The sequence below is a fragment of the Camellia sinensis genome, chromosome 2 (genome assembly GCF_055761805.1).
Source record: "Camellia sinensis isolate YWXY chromosome 2, ASM5576180v1, whole genome shotgun sequence".
Taxonomy (NCBI): domain Eukaryota; kingdom Viridiplantae; phylum Streptophyta; class Magnoliopsida; order Ericales; family Theaceae; genus Camellia; species Camellia sinensis.
The window spans coordinates 206,554,880-206,569,001 of record NC_138962.1 but is presented as its reverse complement, the minus strand read 5'-3'; positions in this window follow the sequence as shown (position 1 = coordinate 206,569,001).

Below are 14,122 nucleotides of genomic sequence, written 5' to 3'. Positions count from 1 at the left end.
ACACTCTTTTTCTTTGTTCTCTACACTAATTTTCAAAGTTTAAAAAGGGCTAAAAATCATTCTTTGAGGTTTCAAAAGTGGAGGGGTTAGCCACCTCTTCTTGTTCTTGCTTACTAGCCTTGTTTCTTCTCTTTGTTGTTTAGCTTTTTAGGCTCTTTTCATGCATTTTTAGTCACTATTTTTCATCTCTTGAGGGTTGTTTTAGGGCTGTCCTAGGTTGTTTAAATAGTTCATGCTTTGATTAGTTTGTTTGTTGTCTCATAAGTTTGCATACATAGCATGTTGTATATTGTTCTAAGCTTTTCTTCAATTCATTTCCAAGTTTAAGAACCTCATTTTAATAATCAACTTGCCACTCATCTCTTTTATTTGAGAATTATTTCAATTGGTTGACAGTTATTCAAAACATGAACTAGCGATTTATGCTTAATGGCTTAATCTCTACGGAGGTTCATTGCCGACGGTGTAGTCTTTTTTTCATGCTGAGAATCACCTCTCGTTTGACATACTTCTCACTTAGTGGACATAATCTTTAGTGGACGTAACAATCATCTTGGACTTAATGGATTAAAGGATGGTAAAGACTAATGAATTTGGCTTAAAATAAACCAACTCATATAAAGAAAATGAGTTATATTGCTTGAGATTCGGCCAGACATTATGTTGAATCCATTGTGTCAAGGGTCGTCTGACATCAATTCATGATGTTTTAGATGAACTTTGAAGCGTCTCTACCTCCCTCTTTGAGTTCACTCTATGATAGGAGGGAGGGGTGGTTGTTGTTCATTTCATTTATTGATTTTTGTCCAAAATTGTACATCGAAATCATCAAACAATCAATTTGCTCATTGATGGATTTGGAAATAATTCTAACCTTCTCTCATGGCTTTCCCATGACAAACAAGTGTGAGAGGGATAAATAGAGTCCAGAACACTCTGTCTGCACTGTTTTTGCTTCGGAGCACAAAATAGAATTTTACATGAAATTGAGGCATGGCCAGTCATCAATGTTTGGTCAGCAGTGTATTTTTACAGAAAACAAAAGGCAGTGGCTGAAGGTGAAACAGAGCAAGTCAAGGCAGACAGTGTTGTTCTAGGACCTTGTGCATGCAACCCTTGTGTATTAATGCGCCATGCATTGTTGTTTATTAGTCTTTTTATAATTATTATTGCTTATTTATAATTGTTATTAGCTGATTAAACTTAGATAGTTAGATTACTTGTCATAGTTACCCTTGTTGTAATAGTATAGTTAGCTAGTTAATGCTTTAATTTATTCATTCGGTTTTGTAATAATTAGCTTAATTTGGACTTTTGGACTTTGATTCGCACCCTCTTGCACGAGGGCAATGTTGTAATAAGTTGTATATTTTCCAACCCCACGTCTTTCTCCCTTTTACTTACTTGCTTATGATGGTTAGTTTAGAAACATCACGTTTTGTTAGCGTACTCTATGTTTTGCATCCATTGTATTACATGCATCCTAGGTTCGGCTTATCATGTTAACCTAATACCAAATGTTCAAATTCATTACTTGAATACGTGCTTTATCGCATGTCTTGAATGGAATCATATGCCATGCTCATAGCCGAGCCTATAAAATACATAATGTATGCGTTGCATTAGTCATATTGCATTAATTAGTAACATGCATATTTTTCTAATTATTTTGCTTTGTTTTGGCTCGGCGTACTAGGTGAGCTATTTTGAGCTTTAGCATATTGCATGAATGTTTGTGTTGCCATACCAAGCATACTCACATGAGGCTAATTGCTTAAATAATATAAATATTTGAATACCTATGGATGAAGGCTATTTGCTTGAATTAGGATGGTTTGATTAAATGTCCATTTTAGCCCATTTTTCAAGTGGCAAATCCACAAAACAATTTCGAAACAAAACATGAGATCAAGTGTTTCAATTCTTGCAAATTAGTATACACCTTGTGTACGCATCACATAGTAATATAGCTAATAAATCGGAACAAGAGCATATAATGTAAAGAAGAATCACATCATGATTAGTAGAGGCCGATTTTTTATCGGGCGAATGGGGTGCTCAATTTATAACCTTCCCCTCTCGTACCTGAGTTCTCGAGCTGAGACACTTTGGTGATGACGAATTAATGGCCTTTGGCACGAGTCTTGGGTTTCTTAAAACTCCCAAAAATATTTAGATGGCGACTTTGAAATCTGACAAAGCAGTCTATTTTTGACATTTGATTCAAAACATCAAATTTTCAAAAAAAATTAACGGATTTGGACTCTTTTTGTGTTTTCACTATTTCACAATGCACTTGTAAAATCAGATTCAGAACCACAGGTCAAGTCCAAACTGTAGGGCTATTTGCCTTCCAAAAGGAGTGTGAAAAGTCGGGCTACACCATAATTCATCAATTGTGGCGAATAGGGTATCCCAACATCCTAATTCATAAAATACTATTAGAAGTAAATATACTATTATAATAAAATTTAAATATAAAAAATAAAATCTAACATGTGAGCGGCAAAATGAAGAACTTTGAACAATTAATGTGTTGCTTGATTGGCCAATTTTCTAAGCAAATTATTACATTTATCAATACATTGCATAAGTCAAAAAGAAAGCAAAAATTAGAATCAAAGTAGGTGAACAATACTTTACTAAGGCTGGTAATCTCGTGCCGCTCAGAGGATGCTGCTGTAGCGTGTCAAATTATGAAGATGAAAACAATGTGCCATATGAAGAGATTGGCCAGATTCAATACCTGGTGTACGATTACATGCCAAATGGGAATCTTAATGACCATTTGTTTCCTCCAGATCAAAACCATAAGCAACCACTAAACTGGCCTCAAAGGAGGAGTATAATCTTGGATGTGGCAAATGGGTTAGCTTACCTTCACTATGGAGTGAAACCTGCAATATATCACAGAGACATCAAGGCAACAAATATACTGTTAGACGGAGAGATGAGGGCGAGAATGGCCGACTGTGAAATAATTTTTGTCCTCTTATTAGTCTTCTCATGCCAAGGTTTTAATCTACCTCCACCCTTCGGTTCACCTTTTTTTTTTCTTTTTTTTTTTTTTTAAGCCTTTAACTCGTGTAAAGTTAGGATTAGAACTCATATCAATGTTGCTTCCACTACCACAATCACCCAAACCATCAAATAATACCATCATTTTATTCACTTTTGTACACAGTTCCTTAATCCCTTCATCAATTAATTGATAAGTAGGCTTATACACATATGCTTAAGTTGCTAGATTTACCATCCTAGGATAATGATCCCTGTAATGTGCTGATATTTCTAAGTTGGGATCATTCTCATCCACTTCAACTTTTCCTTCCTTAATTTCACCACTCATGACATCTAATCTCCATCGACCTAATATGTGCCTCTTAGGAATTTCCATAACATTCATTTTATCAAGTGCTTTAATTGCATGACCATATAAAATTCCAATGTTTTCAAACTTTTGACAAGTGCAATGAATTTTTTGACAAATTTTGTCTCTTCAAACTCATTAACTTCCATATTACCCTCCACAATATACTCTCTATCATCACCATACAAGCTAATCACATACCGAACTTCTCCTTCTAACTCCTGGCATTGCTTCGCTCGACATCAAAGAGACATGTCCAACTCATTATGAAATAAGTAAAAGATTGAAGGGGTATACAAATTCACAACTTGGTTCAAAATTGAAGACTTTTTCAATTTCATTCTCGGCAATTGTTGTAACGCCCTCAAAATAAACCCATTATATATATCATTGACATGCAATATTTAAAGAAAACAATTCATTGATTCATTCATTATAGTATTACTAAATAAAAGCATTACATGTAACATCAAATTAAATGCCCTACAGGCTAACATCTTTCCAAGCCAACACTTGGACACAAAAATATGAGTTCTAACTCAAATACAAGTAAAGCCCTAGGCTTGAATGTTTACATGTACTAACAATTAAAAACAATTAACTAAAGCTAGTCTTCAAAATCCAAAGGCCAAATCCTCCCAAGCTAAGTCCTTGGAGGTAGCTTATCACCTGAACTTGAAAATGATGTTCCCATAAAGGGTGAGCCACAGCCCAGTACAAAAATACTAAACCAAATATAAGCATTGAATAAAGCAATAGCATCCAATAGATGGTTAACCAAGATAATCAATTACATCATTATACAGTCTCATGACACTAATGTCTATGACACGTTTCACTTTTGATTATTATCAATATGGCTCAGAACCTGGCCAAACTTACAACAGTGAACTATATATATTATATTCACATTACTTCCAACATCAATCAACAAATGAGACTCAGTATAGCGACCCTGGTCTTTTCCCATTTAATTATTGTATCCGGACTGGTCCGTAGATTTTGTCATTGTATATGGTTGTTGTTGTTATTCCTTATTTTCTCTTTTGGAATTATAGGATGTGTTGGGCAGGTTTGTTTCAGGTTGGTTGGGTTTAGAAACCAAGAGTTGCTGTCCAGATTTTTGGTTCTTCGCTCGAGCGAGGAGTTGTTCGCTCGAGCGAGAGGTAGTGTTTGATTTGGACCTGTAGCTGTGCATTCTTGGCTCGAGCGAGCTTTTCTTCGCTCGAGCGAGTTAGTTCATCCTTCGCTCGAGCTATAATTCCTTCGCTCGAGCGTGTGTCTGGGTTCAGACCTGAGGGTTTGAGTTCTTCGCTCGACCGAGCTTTCTTTCGCTCGAGCGAGCATTTGAGTTGTTGGCTCGAGCAAGGCTTCCTTGGCTCGAGCGTTGTTTCTCTGTGTCTGGTCGCTCGAGCGACCAAGTCTTCACTCGAGCGAGCCTGTCCAGTTTATATACACAGCAGCGGGATTTGATCAGTCTTTTTCATAATCTTTTGATTCAAAACCCCAGGTTCGACTTCTCTCTCTCCCTACTCACCTTCTCTCTTAGGTTTGATCTGTTTAGAGAGTGTTTCAACTCTAGTTGCTTTATTAAAAAGATAGAGGGAGTCGAGGGCTTCCATTTGATCTGAACTTTTGGCAATTTGGAGCACTTTTGTATTTGGGCATTCATCTCCATCTTCTCCATTCGGGTTACTCTCTTCGAGGTAGGGATTTCCTACTCCATTTTATAGGTTTTGTCCTAAGTTTTGGTATTTTAATATGTTGGGGATACTTTGGTAAATTTTGGAAAAAAACCCTAGTTGTATTATTGAATTTATTTGTATAAGTAATTCATGGAATTGGGAAAAGAGGGTTAAATTCATGGAATTCATTGATTAAATGGCGTAATTGGATAATTGGTATTGTTTGTCTATGGAATTATTGACATAATTATTTTCAGTTTAGAAATAACTGTTTTGGGCTATCGGTGGAGGATAGTCGTGATTGTTGTAGATATTGCATGTGGATTAGGAATAACTGAAACTAATCTCATTGGTTAAGTCATTAGTTTTGACTATGGCATTGATACAGAAAATACGTGTAATGATTGAGCATTGCATTTGCATATATTGTTTGTGTGTGGGAGGAGATAGGGGATGTACTCCACGGTTTAGGGGAAGATAGGGGATGGACCTCTAAACCGGATCTTTGTTTGGGAGGAGATAGGGGATGGACTCCATTAGCATCACTTTTATGTGTGCTTATTTATAGAAGTGTTTTATTGATACAGCACTAAAATGTGTATCAATCTGGAAGTATGAAGTGTTTGATTTGAGCTTGAGTCCCATTTGTTGATAATATTGGAAGATTGTGAATATGATATAGGTGATTTCACTGTTATAAGTTTGGCCAGTTTCTGAGCCATGTTGATAAAACTGGAAAGTAAAATGTATCTTTGGCAATAATGTCAAGAGTCTGTAAAATGTTGTAATTGATTATTTTGGTTAACCATCTGTTAAATGCTACTGCTTTATTCATTGCTTATATGTGGTTTAGTATATTTCTACTGGGCTGTGGCTCACCCTTTATGGGAACATCATTTTCAGGTTCAGGTGATAAACTACCTCCAAGGAATTAGCTTGGGAGGGTTTGGCTTCTGGATTGAAGAAGACTACTTTTAGATAACTGTCTTAAATTATAAGTACATGTAAACATTCAAGCCTAGGGCTTTTATTGTATTGAGTTAGAACTCATATTTTTGGTATCCAAGTGTTGGCTTGGAAAGATGTAAGCCTGTAGGGCATTTTATTCGATGTTATATGTTATGCTTTATTTTGTAATACTCTGATGAATGAATTAATAGATTATCTTCTTTAAATAATGAATGTCAATGATATATATAATGGGTTAATTTTTTTAGGGCGTTACAACTTGGTATCAGAGCGTACCGGGTTTGAATACTTTGGGTACGTGGGAAGTGATTAGTATCACATTGGGTTCGTCTCGTTTGATAGAGACTTAGTGTAATGTTATATGCTTATGTGATAACATGTTTATGTGATTATGTGGGTATGGAATGTAGTTTCTAGGATGTTGATTGGATCCTTGAGTTTCTTGTAGTCTTGTTGGAAAGGCACTTGATCACTGCTGCTTCCAACCGGAACTATAGTAACGCATTGGGACTATCATTATCCGGGAATGAAATTCGTAGGTGCTTATGTGATTATGTGCTTACGTGGAATGAATTATTGTTGTCCATTGCATTAGGACGTGAGTGTTTAGCTTCGGCACATTTATTAATGTGCTAATGTCTTTGTTTCCTTTATTAGGATGTCAGGACGAGGACGAGGACGCGGTAGGCGTGGTAGGCCGGGTAGGCAGGAGGTGCCTGTGCCAGAAGAGATTCCGGCAGTTCAGGAGGGAATTGGCCAGGCCAATGTGGCTGAGCCAGTAGGCCAGCAGGCTATGGGCGCTCTAGCCCGAGAGATAGCAGGGGCATTCAGGGAGTCAGTAGGCATTCTCAGAGCTGAGAATCAAGCTCAGGTTGTTGCTGCAGATGCAGGACCTTCCTTTCTGAAGAGGGAATTCTTCCGGTCTAATCCGGATGAATTTGTGGGTGATCCTAAAGAGCCGCTTAAGGCAGATGAGTGGCTCGAACAGACAACGAAGACGTTTGAGATGCTTGGCATCGAAGACGAGGGGTTGAAAGTGACCTTGGCATCATTTCAGTTGAAGGGAGATGCGGGTCAGTGGTGGAAGTTCACTAAGGGGCGTATAGGAGGTACATGGGAGGCTTTTGTGAATGCATTCCAGGAGAAGTTTTTATCTCCGGCAGTCAGGGAAAAGCTGTGAGACCAGTTTTGTCAGCTTAAGCAGGCGAGTTCTTCAGTGGCCGAATTTGAGGCAGCATTTACTAGTTTGTCCAGGTTTGCACCTGAGTTGGTGGCGTCTGAGGAACGCCGTTGTATTGAGTTTGAGAAGAAGTTGAGGCGTGGCCTCAAGCTGAGAGTTGGGGGAACTATGATTCGAGATTATGGGCGTATGGTTGATGCTGCAGCCCATATGGAGATCATGATGCAGGAGGAGGAGGAAGGGCAGAAGGGCTCCAAGAGGAGTCAGGATGGTCAGAGTGATGGTAGGAGACAGAAGGGTTTTAATCCCCAGCAGTCTCAGGGTAGCTATTCTAGATCGACTTTTCCTGTACCGAGTGCTAGTTCGGGGAAAGGCAGTCAGGGAGACATTACCTGCTTTAAGTGTGGCCAGCTAGGCCACAAGTCTCCAGTTTGTCCTCAGAGGGGAGGAGTTCAGAGAGCAGCATCATCTTCGGCTCGATCTCAGAGCCAGAGTCAGGGTAGAGGCCAGCCACTCTCGTGTTATCAGTGTGGTCAGCCAGGGCATATGAAGAGGTATTGCCCGCAGTTGGGTGGCACACCTGGTGCATCCGGTATGAGGCCGATTCAGGGTCAGCAGCCAGCTCCGTCAGGTCAGGCCTCGAGGGCCAATCAGGGGGCTTCATCGTCCCAGTCAGTACAGCAATCTTATGCTCCTAGGGTTGAGCAGGTTGATCAGAGGTCGTCTGGGCGAGTGTATGCTGTTACCGCACAGGATCTTGTGCCAGCACCATCAGTTGTGAGAGGTACCTTCTTGTTTTGCAACTCGGTTGCTAATGTTTTGATTGATACGGGTGCATCTCATTCCTTTGTGTCTGCTGCATTTGCATCTGTTTTGGAGTTGGACTTAGCACAGCTAGCATCTCCTATTTGTGTAGTGTCACCTCTTGGGGGTGAATTGATTTTGAAACAAGGTGTTAGGGGTTGTGATATAGAGGTTGATTATCATAGAATCCCATTTTCCTTTGTAGTTATGCCTATGAGGGGTTTCGATGTTATTTTGGGTATGGACTGGTTATCGTCATACCGGGCAGTTATTGATTGCTACCGCCAGAGGGTCACTTGTTGTACCGTGAGCGGAGAGTATTTTCATTTTCTGGGGGACCGGGTTGGTGATGTGTTGCCACCGGGGTACATTCCGCGAGGACAGAGTGAGCTTAGTAGTCTACTTGCTAACTTTTTGATTAGTGAGGATGATGAGACTCAGATTGTGTTGCCAAGGGTGGTTTGTGAGTACTCGGATGTCTTTCCCGAGGATCTTGTTGGTTTGCCACCGCATCGGGAGATTGAGTTCTCTATTGACCTAGTGCCCGGCACGGCGTCGATTTCCATGGCACCTTATCGTTTTGCCCCAGCCGAGCTAGTTGAGTTGAAGACTCAGCTCCAGGAGTTGCTAGACAAGGGTTTTATTCGTCCTAGTGTTTCGCCGTGGGGAGCACCAGCTCTCTTCGTTAAAAAGAAAGGTGGTGCTTTGAGACTTTGTATAGACTACCGGAAGTTGAATCGGGCTACGGTCAAGAATAAATACCCTATGCCCCGTATAGATGACCTGTTTGACCAGTTGAAAGGTTCCCGTTGTTTCTCTAAGATAGATTTGAGATCGGGTTACCACCAGTTGAGGGTCAGGGAAGAGGATATTCCGAAGACGGCATTCCGTACGCGGTATGGCCATTATGAGTTTTTGGTGATGCCATTCGGGCTCACCAATGCACCGGCAGTTTTTATGGATTTGATGAACCGGATCTTCCGGGAATTCTTAGATCGGTTTGTAGTCGTTTTTGTGGACGACATCCTTATCTATTCGCCTTCTGAGGAGGAGCACGAGGCACATTTGAGGGTGGTGCTTGAGTTACTTAGAGCCCATAAGCTATATGCTAAGTTTGGGAAGTGTGAGTTCTGGCTAGAAGAGGTCAAGTTTTTAGGCCATGTTGTTTCTGGGGAAGGAGTATCTGTTGATACATCCAAGGTAGAGGCAGTGCAGGATTGGGCACAGCCTAAGAATGTTTTTGAGATCCGTAGTTTTCTGGGATTAGCTGGTTATTACCGTCGGTTTGTAAAAGATTTCTCCAGATTAGCTTCGCCTTTGACTAGGTTGACTCGGAAGGGAGTCAAATTTGTATGGAGTGAGACTTGTGAAAAGTCGTTCCAGGAGTTGAAAGTTAGACTGACCACCGCTCCGGTCTTGATTATTCCAGAGAGAGGGTTGGGTTATGCAGTCTATTGTGACGCCTCACGAGAGGGTCTGGGTTGTGTGTTAATGCAAGAAGGGAAAGTAGTTGCCTATGGCTCACGTCAGTTGAAAATTCACGAGCAGAATTACCCTACGCATGATCTAGAGTTAGCAGCTGTGATATTTGCCTTGAAGATTTGGAGGCATTATCTTTATGGTGAGAGATTTGAGGTATTCTCGGATCATAAGAGTCTGAAATATTTGTTTACACAGAAAGACTTGAACTTGAGGCAGAGGAGGTGGATGGAATTTATAGAGGATTATGATTTTGAGTTGCATTATCATCCGGGAAAGGCCAATGTGGTGGCCGATGCCCTTAGCAGGAAACCTATTGGTGATATGGCTGGTATAGCCATCCGAGAATGGGAGATGTTGGGTGCACTTGGAGAGTTTGATTTACTTATGGGCGAATCCGTTGAGGCTGCGGCCTTGTTTTCTGTTGTTGCACAGCCTACACTTGTGACTCGAGTGTTAGAGGCTCAGAGAAGTGACCTTGAGGTAGAATCTCTCCGTGAGAAGATTTCCGGTGGGAAGGTAGAGAAGGGTTTGACGGTGTATTCCGACCAGGGTGTGAGATACCGAGACCGTCTGTTTGTGCCGAAGTCTTGCCGAGAGGAAGTACTCCGAGAGTTCCACCATTCACGCCTTGCGGTGCATCCGGGAGGCACTAAGATGTATCGGGATTTGGGTCGCCAGTTCTGGTGGCGGGGTATGAAGAGAGATGTGGCAGCTTTCGTATCTAAGTGCCTTACTTGTCAACAAGTGAAGGCCGAACATCAGAGGCCAGCGGGTTTATTGCAACCCTTGCCTATTGCCGAGTGGAAGTGGGAGCATGTTACTATGGACTTCGTTGTGGGTCTTCCGAGGGCTCAGCGGGGTAGTGATGCTATTTGGGTAGTTGTGGACCGGTTGACTAAGTCGGCGCATTTTATTCCTACGCGTGTTAGAGATTCGGTAGATCATCTTGCTGACTTGTATATTCGGGACATAGTGAGATTGCATGGGGTCCCAGTGTCGATCGTCTCAGATAGAGATCCTCGTTTTACTGCCAGGTTGTGGCAGAGTTTGCAGAGTGCCTTAGGCACTAAGTTGACCTTTAGCACGGCTTATCATCCTCAGACTGACGGACAGTCCGAGCGTACTATTCAAATCCTTGAGGATATGCTACGGGGTTGTGTTCTAGACTTTAGTGGATCGTGGGAGAGGCACTTGCCGTTGGTGGAGTTTGCCTACAATAACAGTTTCCAATCTAGTATCGGTATGGCACCATTTGAGGCCTTGTATGGCCGACCGTGTAGATCTCCTGTTTGTTGGGCTGAGGTGGGTGATGCACCTCTGTTGGGTCCGGAGTTGGTGAGGGAAACGACGGAGAAAGTTGAGCTTATCCGTAAGAGGCTTGTTACAGCACAGAGTCGTCAGAAATCGTATGCCGACCGTAGGAGGAGAGCTTTGGTGTTTGAGGTGAGTGATCATGTCTTTCTGAAGATATCACCTAGACGAGGTTTGATGAGGTTTGGGAAGAGTGGGAAGTTGTCCCCTCGGTTTATTGGTCCGTTTGAGATCCTTGAGAGGATTGGCGAGGCTGCTTATCGTTTAGCCTTGCCACCGCAGTTGTCCGGAGTACATGACGTGTTTCATGTGAGTATGCTTCGGAAGTATGAGCCGGATCCATCACATGTGTTGGATTGGACCGATTTAGTGGTTGATGTGGATATTTCGTATGAGGAGAGACCGGTTCGGGTATTGGATAGGCGGGATCAAGTTTTGCGAGGCAAAACCATCCCTTTGGTCAAAGTTTTGTGGAAACACCACGGAGTGGAGGAAGCCACTTGGGAACGTGAATTGGAAGTCCGCGAGAAATATCCGGACATGTTTGTTGATTTGTAATCTTACAACTAGATTCTGTTATATTGTTGAACTTAAGAGCTTTACATATGTCTTAAGTTGTAAAACATTGAGTATGTTATGGTAATTAATTGTATCTTGAAACTTGTTTCATTATAGAAGATTAGTGTAACATTGTATATGTTGGTTACATTGTTGGATGTGTTATATAAATCATGCAATTGAATATGATATGGAAATTGTTAACATTGAAGGGAATAATGCATAATAGTGGTGCAGGTTGAAATATATATTATCTTATATATATTGTGGGATACCTCTTGATAAAAGGATGAAGTGACCGGTATTGGGTCAAGTTGTTTATTATGGTTATATTATATCAGTGGGAAATTGAGAAAAATCTGTTTTCAAAAATTCATGCTTAATTTCGGGGACAAAATTCTTTGAAGGGGGGGAGGTTATAGCGACCCTGGTCTTTTCCCATTTAATTATTGTATCCGGACTGGTCCGTAGATTTTGTCATTGTATATGGTTGTTGTTGTTATTCCTTATTTTCTCTTTTGGAATTATAGGATGTGTTGGGCAGGTTTGTTTCAGGTTGGTTGGGTTTAGAAACCAAGAGTTGCTGTCCAGATTTTTGGTTCTTCGCTCGAGTGAGGAGTTGTTCGCTCGAGCGAGAGGTAGTGTTTGATTTGGACCTGTAGCTGTGCATTCTTGGCTCGAGCGAGCTTTTCTTCGCTCGAGCGAGTTAGTTCATCCTTCGCTCGAGCTATAATTCCTTCGCTCGAGCGTGTGTCTGGGTTCAGACCTGAGGGTTTGAGTTCTTCGCTCGACCGAGCTTTCTTTCGCTCGAGCGAGCATTTGAGTTGTTGGCTCGAGCAAGGCTTCCTTGGCTCGAGCGTTGTTTCTCTGTGTCTGGTCGCTCGAGCGACCAAGTCTTCGCTCGAGCGAGCCTGTCCAGTTTATATACACAGCAGCGGGATTTGATCAGTCTTTTTCATAATCTTTTGATTCAAAACCCCAGGTTCGACTTCTCTCTCTCCCTACTCACCTTCTCTCTTAGGTTTGATCTGTTTAGAGAGTGTTTCAACTCTAGTTGCTTTATTAAAAAGATAGAGGGAGTCGAGGGCTTCCATTTGATCTGAACTTTTGGCAATTTGGAGCACTTTTGTATTTGGGCATTCATCTCCATCTTCTCCATTCGGGTTACTCTCTTCGAGGTAGGGATTTCCTACTCCATTTTATAGGTTTTGTCCTAAGTTTTGGTATTTTAATATGTTGGGGATACTTTGGTAAATTTTGGAAAAAAACCCTAGTTGTATTATTGAATTTATTTGTATAAGTAATTCATGGAATTGGGAAAAGAGGGTTAAATTCATGGAATTCATTGATTAAATGGCGTAATTGGATAATTGGTATTGTTTGTCTATGGAATTATTGACATAATTATTTTCAGTTTAGAAATAACTGTTTTGGGCTATCGGTGGAGGATAGTCGTGATTGTTGTAGATATTGCATGTGGATTAGGAATAACTGAAACTAATCTCATTGGTTAAGTCATTAGTTTTGACTATGGCATTGATACAGAAAATACGTGTAATGATTGAGCATTGCATTTGCATATATTGTTTGTGTGTGGGAGGAGATAGGGGATGTACTCCACGGTTTAGGGGAAGATAGGGGATGGACCTCTAAACCGGATCTTTGTTTGGGAGGAGATAGGGGATGGACTCCATTAGCATCACTTTTATGTGTGCTTATTTATAGAAGTGTTTTATTGATACAGCACTAAAATGTGTATCAATCTGGAAGTATGAAGTGTTTGATTTGAGCTTGAGTCCCATTTGTTGATAATATTGGAAGATTGTGAATATGATATAGGTGATTTCACTGTTATAAGTTTGGCCAGTTTCTGAGCCATGTTGATAAAACTGGAAAGTAAAATGTATCTTTGGCAATAATGTCAAGAGTCTGTAAAATGTTGTAATTGATTATTTTGGTTAACCATCTGTTAAATGCTACTGCTTTATTCATTGCTTATATGTGGTTTAGTATATTTCTACTGGGCTGTGGCTCACCCTTTATGGGAACATCATTTTCAGGTTCAGGTGATAAACTACCTCCAAGGAATTAGCTTGGGAGGGTTTGGCTTCTGGATTGAAGAAGACTACTTTTAGATAACTGTCTTAAATTATAAGTACATGTAAACATTCAAGCCTAGGGCTTTTATTGTATTGAGTTAGAACTCATATTTTTGGTATCCAAGTGTTGGCTTGGAAAGATGTAAGCCTGTAGGGCATTTTATTCGATGTTATATGTTATGCTTTATTTTGTAATACTCTGATGAATGAATTAATAGATTATCTTCTTTAAATAATGAATGTCAATGATATATATAATGGGTTAATTTTTTTAGGGCGTTACACTCAGGCTCATATCAAAACACTTCATACTTCCCGTTTGATACACATTTTAGTGCTGTATCAATGACATGTAAAAACACTTCAATATAATAAGCACACATAATAGTGATGCTACTGGAGTCCATCCCCTATCTCCTCCCAAACAAAAATCCAGTTTAGAGGTCCATCCCCTATCTTCCCCTAAACCGTGGAGTACATCCCCTATCTCCTCCCACACAATATGCAAATGCAATGCTCAATCAATACACATATTTTCTGTATTAATTCAATAGTCAAAATTAATGACTTAACCAATGTGATTAGTTTCAGTTATCCCTAATCCACATGCAATGTCTACAACAATCACGACTATCCTCCACCGATAGCCCAAAACAGTTATTTC